This window comes from Miniopterus schreibersii (assembly GCF_964146895.1).
Source record: "Miniopterus schreibersii genome assembly, chromosome: 12".
Taxonomy (NCBI): domain Eukaryota; kingdom Metazoa; phylum Chordata; class Mammalia; order Chiroptera; family Miniopteridae; genus Miniopterus; species Miniopterus schreibersii.
The window spans coordinates 68,948,690-68,954,689 of record NC_138112.1 but is presented as its reverse complement, the minus strand read 5'-3'; the positions used below and the strand labels follow the sequence as shown (position 1 = coordinate 68,954,689).

At 51.0% G+C, this 6,000-nt stretch overlaps 1 protein-coding gene across 1 annotated transcript in view; it reads left to right on the top strand.

Moving 5' to 3' along the window:
* The first annotated feature begins 973 nt into the window (after positions 1–973).
* Positions 974–6,000, top strand: part of EHD1 (EH domain containing 1) — a 29,350-nt gene continuing 24,323 nt past the window's right edge. Inside the window, exon 1 of the mRNA XM_081153475.1 lies at positions 974–1,042. The gene's annotated coding sequence lies outside the window, so the exon portion shown is untranslated. The remainder of the gene's footprint in view (positions 1,043–6,000) is intronic.

Below are 6,000 nucleotides of genomic sequence, written 5' to 3'. Positions count from 1 at the left end.
ACAGTTATCAATTTTCCCAACACCGTTTATCCAATAATGCTACCTATTTTTAAAAAATACATTTTTGTTGATTTCAGAGAGAGGAAGGAAGAGGGAGAGAGAGAGAAAAAAACATCAATGATGAGAGTCATCCATCGGCTGCCTCCTGCACACCCCCTACTAGGGATGGAGCCCGCAACCCGGGCATGTGCCCTGACTCGGAATCAAACCATGACCTCCAGGTTCATGGGTTGATGCTCAACCACTGAGCCACACCAGCCTGGCAATGCTACCTATTTATAATGACTTAGGAGACTCCAGGTATTTCAAAGAGAGGGGCCTATTAAAAGGCGTTGGACACTAGTGTTAGGGCTGCAGGGGCAAAGAGAGGAGGGCAGTGTTAGAAAATAAACACATACCTAGATGAAATGCACGCTGAAAGACCGCATGAATGACGCGCCTGGAGCGAGGTGGGCATCAGGTGCCCAGAGCCGTCAGTGCGGTGCGGGCAGGTAGGACGCGAGGCCGAGGGCCTGCGCAAATGCACGGAGTTCCAACCGCAAGGGAAGGATTAGGGGAAGGCGAGGTCAGAACTGGGCGGCCCTGAAGGGGCAAATTCCCCCAGAGGCGAGTCCGAGTGCAGCTTCTGCTGAGGTGAGGCCCAGGAAGGTGTCGGGAGCGCTGGAGGACGGAGGAACGACGGGGACGAAGGTGCAGAGAGGGCAAGGGAGCGGGCACCAGGGAAGCCTACTCTTCAGCAAGCCTTCCGGCCCAGACCACCACCAGGGGGCGCCCCAGGCCGACGCCGCGGGAGCTGCGGAGCCGCCCGCCCGCTCCACCCCGGCCCCGCCCCCCGCAGCCCCCGGCCCCTCCGGGGCGCCCCGGGGCTGCCAGCGCCACGCAGAGGCGGGTCCCAGGGGCTCAGCGCTCACCTCGCACGGAGTGGGGTTCCCGGTGGGACATCCAGCTGCCATGTGCGCGTACGACATAAATGTACCGTGTCTGCTTGGGGAACTCTGAAGTGAGTCCCGGCAGATGTGTCCCTCCAGGTGACCCCGCCCAGGTAAGCACAACGCTGACCTTTGTGGTAACACTCCCTTGACTTTCTCTGCGGTTGACCATCCGTACGCAGCCCCAAACGCCATGTGTTTATTTTGCCCAGGGTGGTTGTTTATTATATAAATGAATCTTGCTTCTGTGTCTGGCTGTCCATCTGGTTGCTGGAGTCCACAGTTTATTCACGCTCGTTCACTGCTGCCCGGTGTTCCAACATGTGAACAGAATATAACTGATTGATTGATTGATTGATTGACTATAGATAGACTTTGGTTCTGCTGGGTCATGAGGCCGTAAATGTAATATTGGACCAAGCCACATGGTGCCTGAAGGAGGGGTATCTTGTTAACAGCCTTTCTTTCTTTTTATTTTTAATCCTCACCTGGGGATATTTTTTCCATTGCTTTTCGGAGAGAGTGGAAGGGAGGGGGAAAGAGAGAGAGAGAAACATTGATGTGAGAGAGACACATCGATTGGTTGACCACCCCCCATGAGCCCGGACCCGGTTCCGGGGATCAAACCTGCAACTGAGGTATGTGTCCTTGGCCAGAATCGAACCCCGGACCCTTCAGTCTGCAAGCGGATGGATGCTCTAGCCACTGATCCAAACCGGCTAGGACTCTTTGTTTTTGACAATTATGAAACCTTCAGAAAAGCTGCAATAACCAGTCATACACCCTTCATTCAGATTCATCAATAGTTAATATTTTGGCATATTTGCTTTCTCTCTCTTACACACACACACACACACACACACACACATTTTTTTCTGAACAATCTGAGAGTGAGTTACATAGGTCATGACCCTTCACCCTTAAATATTTCAACATGTATCCCCTCAGAAAAATGACATCTCTTACACAACCACAGTACCGTTGCCACATTCACGCATAGCCGCGGTGGTGCAAGACTATCATCTGATATGCCGTCCACTTCCGAGGTCTCTTGTCAAAATAAACTGAGATCGCTCCTCACATTTGGCTGTCGGGCCCCTTTGGTCTTCTTAAATCTGAAACCATCTCAGCCTTTCTTTGTTTTTCAAGACCTCGGCATTTTTGAAGTGTACAGGCCAGCCCTGGCTGGTGTGGCTCAGTTGCTTGGGCTCCTCCTGTGCACTGAAAGGCTGCCAGCTCGATTCCCAGGCAGGGCATATGCCTGGGTTGTGGGCTCAATTCCCGGTCGGCAGCTGATGGATTTTTTGCTCTCACATCGATATTTTTCTCTCTTTCTCTCTCTCCCTCTCCCTTCCTCTCTCTCTAAGACTCAATTAAAAATCTGAAGGAAAAAAAAGTACAGGTCAGTTGTTTTGTAGAACATCACTCAGCTTTTTCCTTCCCCTTCTCACCCCTCAATTAAGGAAATCAAATATGTCCATGATATAAAATTTGGGTAATATAGCGAAGTAAACCAAAGTTGCTGCAGTCTCGCTGGCGCAAGGATAGCCCTGTAGACATTTCCTGTCATCACTCGAGTTATCTGACTTCTCTGTGCTGTGCGCTCTGCACATGCTCATTTAATCCTGCTAGCCAGGGCTTTGTTATCCCATTTCACAGCTGGTCCCTGACACCTGCGTCTTGTTAAAGATGACACAGTCTTTCGGACCTGAACCTGACTGTGCACTTTGCCCTCTTCATTGTCGCTGGTAGTGTGTGTGTAGCCAGGTCACACTGTATTCAGTTTTGAAATCTGCTTTCTCAGCTATAGCCACCATCACTTTTGTTTCCTTCCGTTTTCTTCTTGTCGCCTGTTGAGTGGCTTCCAGGTGTTGCCAATCAAGTAAATTGTTGCTTGACAAAAGGACAAATCCATTGCTGTAATAATTTTCCACTGCTGTGCAACAAATGACGGGATCCGGCCCCCTCCCCCCACTATTCGAAAGTAATGACGGGATCCGGCCCCCTCCCCCCACTATTTGAAAGTAGAGTGTTCCTGTGAAACCCTTCTTAAAAAAAAAAAATCCTCACCAGAGGACATGCTTAGAGAGAGGAAGGGGGGAAGAGAGTCACTGATGTGACTGAGAAACATCAACCGGTCGCCTTCTGTATGCTCCCAGGTATGTGTCCTGATGGGGAATCGAACTGGTAACCTTTAAGTGCGTGGGATGATGCTCCATCAACTGCGCCACTCCGGTGGGCCCTGTGAAACCTTTCATAAGCTGAAATGGCCTAAAGCAAAGAAGCAATTACCATTCATCTTTTTTTTAATTTTGCAATAACCATTAATTTTTGTGAAAAAATTTTTGAGCAGTCCCAGACCCAAAAAATAACCTCCCAATCATACCAACTAACACATAACACCTAGAATAACACTAATACGTAGTAAAAGCAGGGCCAGTCTTGCTGTTTGGAGCACGCACTGCCTCTGTAATGGCTCACTGCCAAACAAACACAACACTATTTTCGACTTTTTTGTAAAAGTGAAAATCTCTTTGGATTTCTTTTGGTTAGCAAAAACAGGCACTAATGTAGGTCTTTCATAAAAAGGAAGTGATGCAATGTGATCTTTCAAAACTCCAGGAATACCTGTGCCACAAACTTAGTGGCTTGAAACAACAGCCATTTTTCAGCTCAGGATCTGAAGGTCACAAGTCCGAGCCTGGAATGCTGAAATCACGTGTTGACCAGGCTCAGTTCTCCTCTGCGGGCTCTCTAAGGAATCTGCTTCCACACTCCTTGTTGATGGTTGGCTTGGATCGGCAGAATTCAGATGCTTGTAGCTGTAGGACTGACATCCCCATTTCCTTGCCAGTTGTCAGGTGAAGGCTGTTCTCAGCTCCCAGAGACCACACACATTCCTTTTCATGTGGCCCCTCCTGGTTCAAGTCAACAAGGGCACACTGACTCTGCCGCTTTGCATCTCTGACTTCCGTCCTCCGATGCCAGCCGGAGTAAACTCTGCATTTAGAGTTCCTGTGATAAGGTCAGGCCACTCCAATAATCCCTGATCCAAAGTCAACTGTGCAATCAAACATGACTGACATCACAGGAGTAAACCCACCATATTCATCACCCCAGGCATTATACCAGGTGTGTACACCAGGGTAGGGAATCTTGGGGACATCTTAGAATTCTGCTTACCAATAATTACAAAGGGCAAGAGGGTATTTCAGGGAGAGCTCTTGGAATCAAGGGGCAGGAGGCCAGGCTGATGAGCAGATGGAGGCTCAACCCCAGCTCTGAGAAGGGTCTCGGAGGCTCAACCCCAGCTCTGAGAAGGGTCTCGGAGGCTCAACCCCAGCTCTGAGAAGGGTCTCGGAGGCTCAGCCCCAGCTCTGAGAAGGGTCTCATTGCATTCCTGCCCTCGGAGAAGCCACAACATGTACTTCTGAGAGTGAACATGGAGCTTGGGCGGATATGGCCCTCTCATCTCCTCAACATCCAGTCCCTTTTCAGATGACCCACCCCCACTGCCTGTACTTAGGGCAGGATGGAGAAGACAAAGGTCAGGGGAATGTTTCAGCCAGGCCAGGAGGGAGTGAGAGACTGACTGGCCAAGACAGCTTCATGGACTGTCTATGTGGAGGGGACTGAAGAGTGACTTTGGGCACAATGACCCCTCACTGAGGTGTGGATGTGAGGGCCTGGGCCAGAGGCCAGAGGATGGGCTCATTAAGGATGACCTGGGATCTGTGCCCTGGTAATTTAGTGTGACACATGATTGGGGACAGAATAACTCTCTAGCCCCTAGCCTGTAAGGCCTACTGTGAGGCTCAGGCTGTTTTCCAGCCATGGGGGAACAGGGGATAGAGGCCATGGTGAGGGAGAGCACCTGGAGTGGAAGACATGCCTGGAGAGGTCAGGATGGCAAGTGGCTGTCCTGGCACAGGCAGGGTTAAGAGCACGGGTCCTTAGCAATATCCACACACCTCATGTGTACTCTCAGGCTGCTATCACAGTACATCAGGGCTACACCCACCATTTCCATCAATGTAGAGTAAGGGGACTCCAAGACCCTGTCAGGGGATCCCTGGTAGTATTACTGTAGAGGCAGAATTCTCATGTGCAGTGATAAATCACTCCCTGTGGAGTCCTGACTGCAATGTGTCCACAGCAAAGGCGTGGAGGGCAGGGCTGGGGTGGTGCCTGTGTGCTGCAGGGTTCGGAGTAAACACTGCACCCTGGGCTTGGCTGCAGCTGCAGCTCCTGCCCCCACAGCCCCTGCAAGATGGGGCCAAGGGCAACAGAGTTAAAGATACAAGTTTGGAAGAGTTTGGAAGCCTGGCAGCGGGTGGCGTCCTCTAGCCCAGCATATGGTTTCTATCAAAAGTGTTCAGAGGCCCGTGCAACTTAGCTCAGGAAAGCACTGTGGCCCTTACAAGCGCACTGCATCCTGGAAAGTCGCAGGAGTGGTTCCCACGAGACCCAAGATGCAGGGCAGGAGCTGCAGCTTCATGAGAAAGGCTCTTGAAACCCTCTTCCTCGGCTGTGCCTCCAGCCCAACCTATGACTTCAGATGGTTCAAGTGTGAAAAGAGTACAGTGTTAACATTCCAAAGGCTCCGCTTCTCATCCGGCCTCAGTGACTTCGAGGAAGACACTCAACATCCCAGAGCCTCTGGCTTCTTCTCACTGGGATTTGGAAGCAGAGTCCTGAGCAGCCCTGACACTCTGTCACCTCCAAGCCAGACCCTGTCCTGGCTGCTGGACCCCTCAGAGGCCTCTGGAGCCCAGCAACTCTCCTGGATCCCTAGCGCCAGGCCATGTCCACTGCTGTGCCTCTTTAGGAGAGAAAGAGGCCTCATGGGCTGTAGACACCCTTCTGGCCGGCACTGGAGACCCTGGCCTGCGGAGGAACAGCCTCTCCAGTTCTTTACCTTGTTTTGGCAAAACTGATCTGTTGGCCAAATCTATTTCTCGTGACTGCAAGACCAAAAAGCTGCACTAATATGCAAATTTTCTCAGTGGAAAGAATGAACCACTCCTCATCCCAGAGACAAACCTATGTGTTTTTGGTTTGTCCCAGCGTG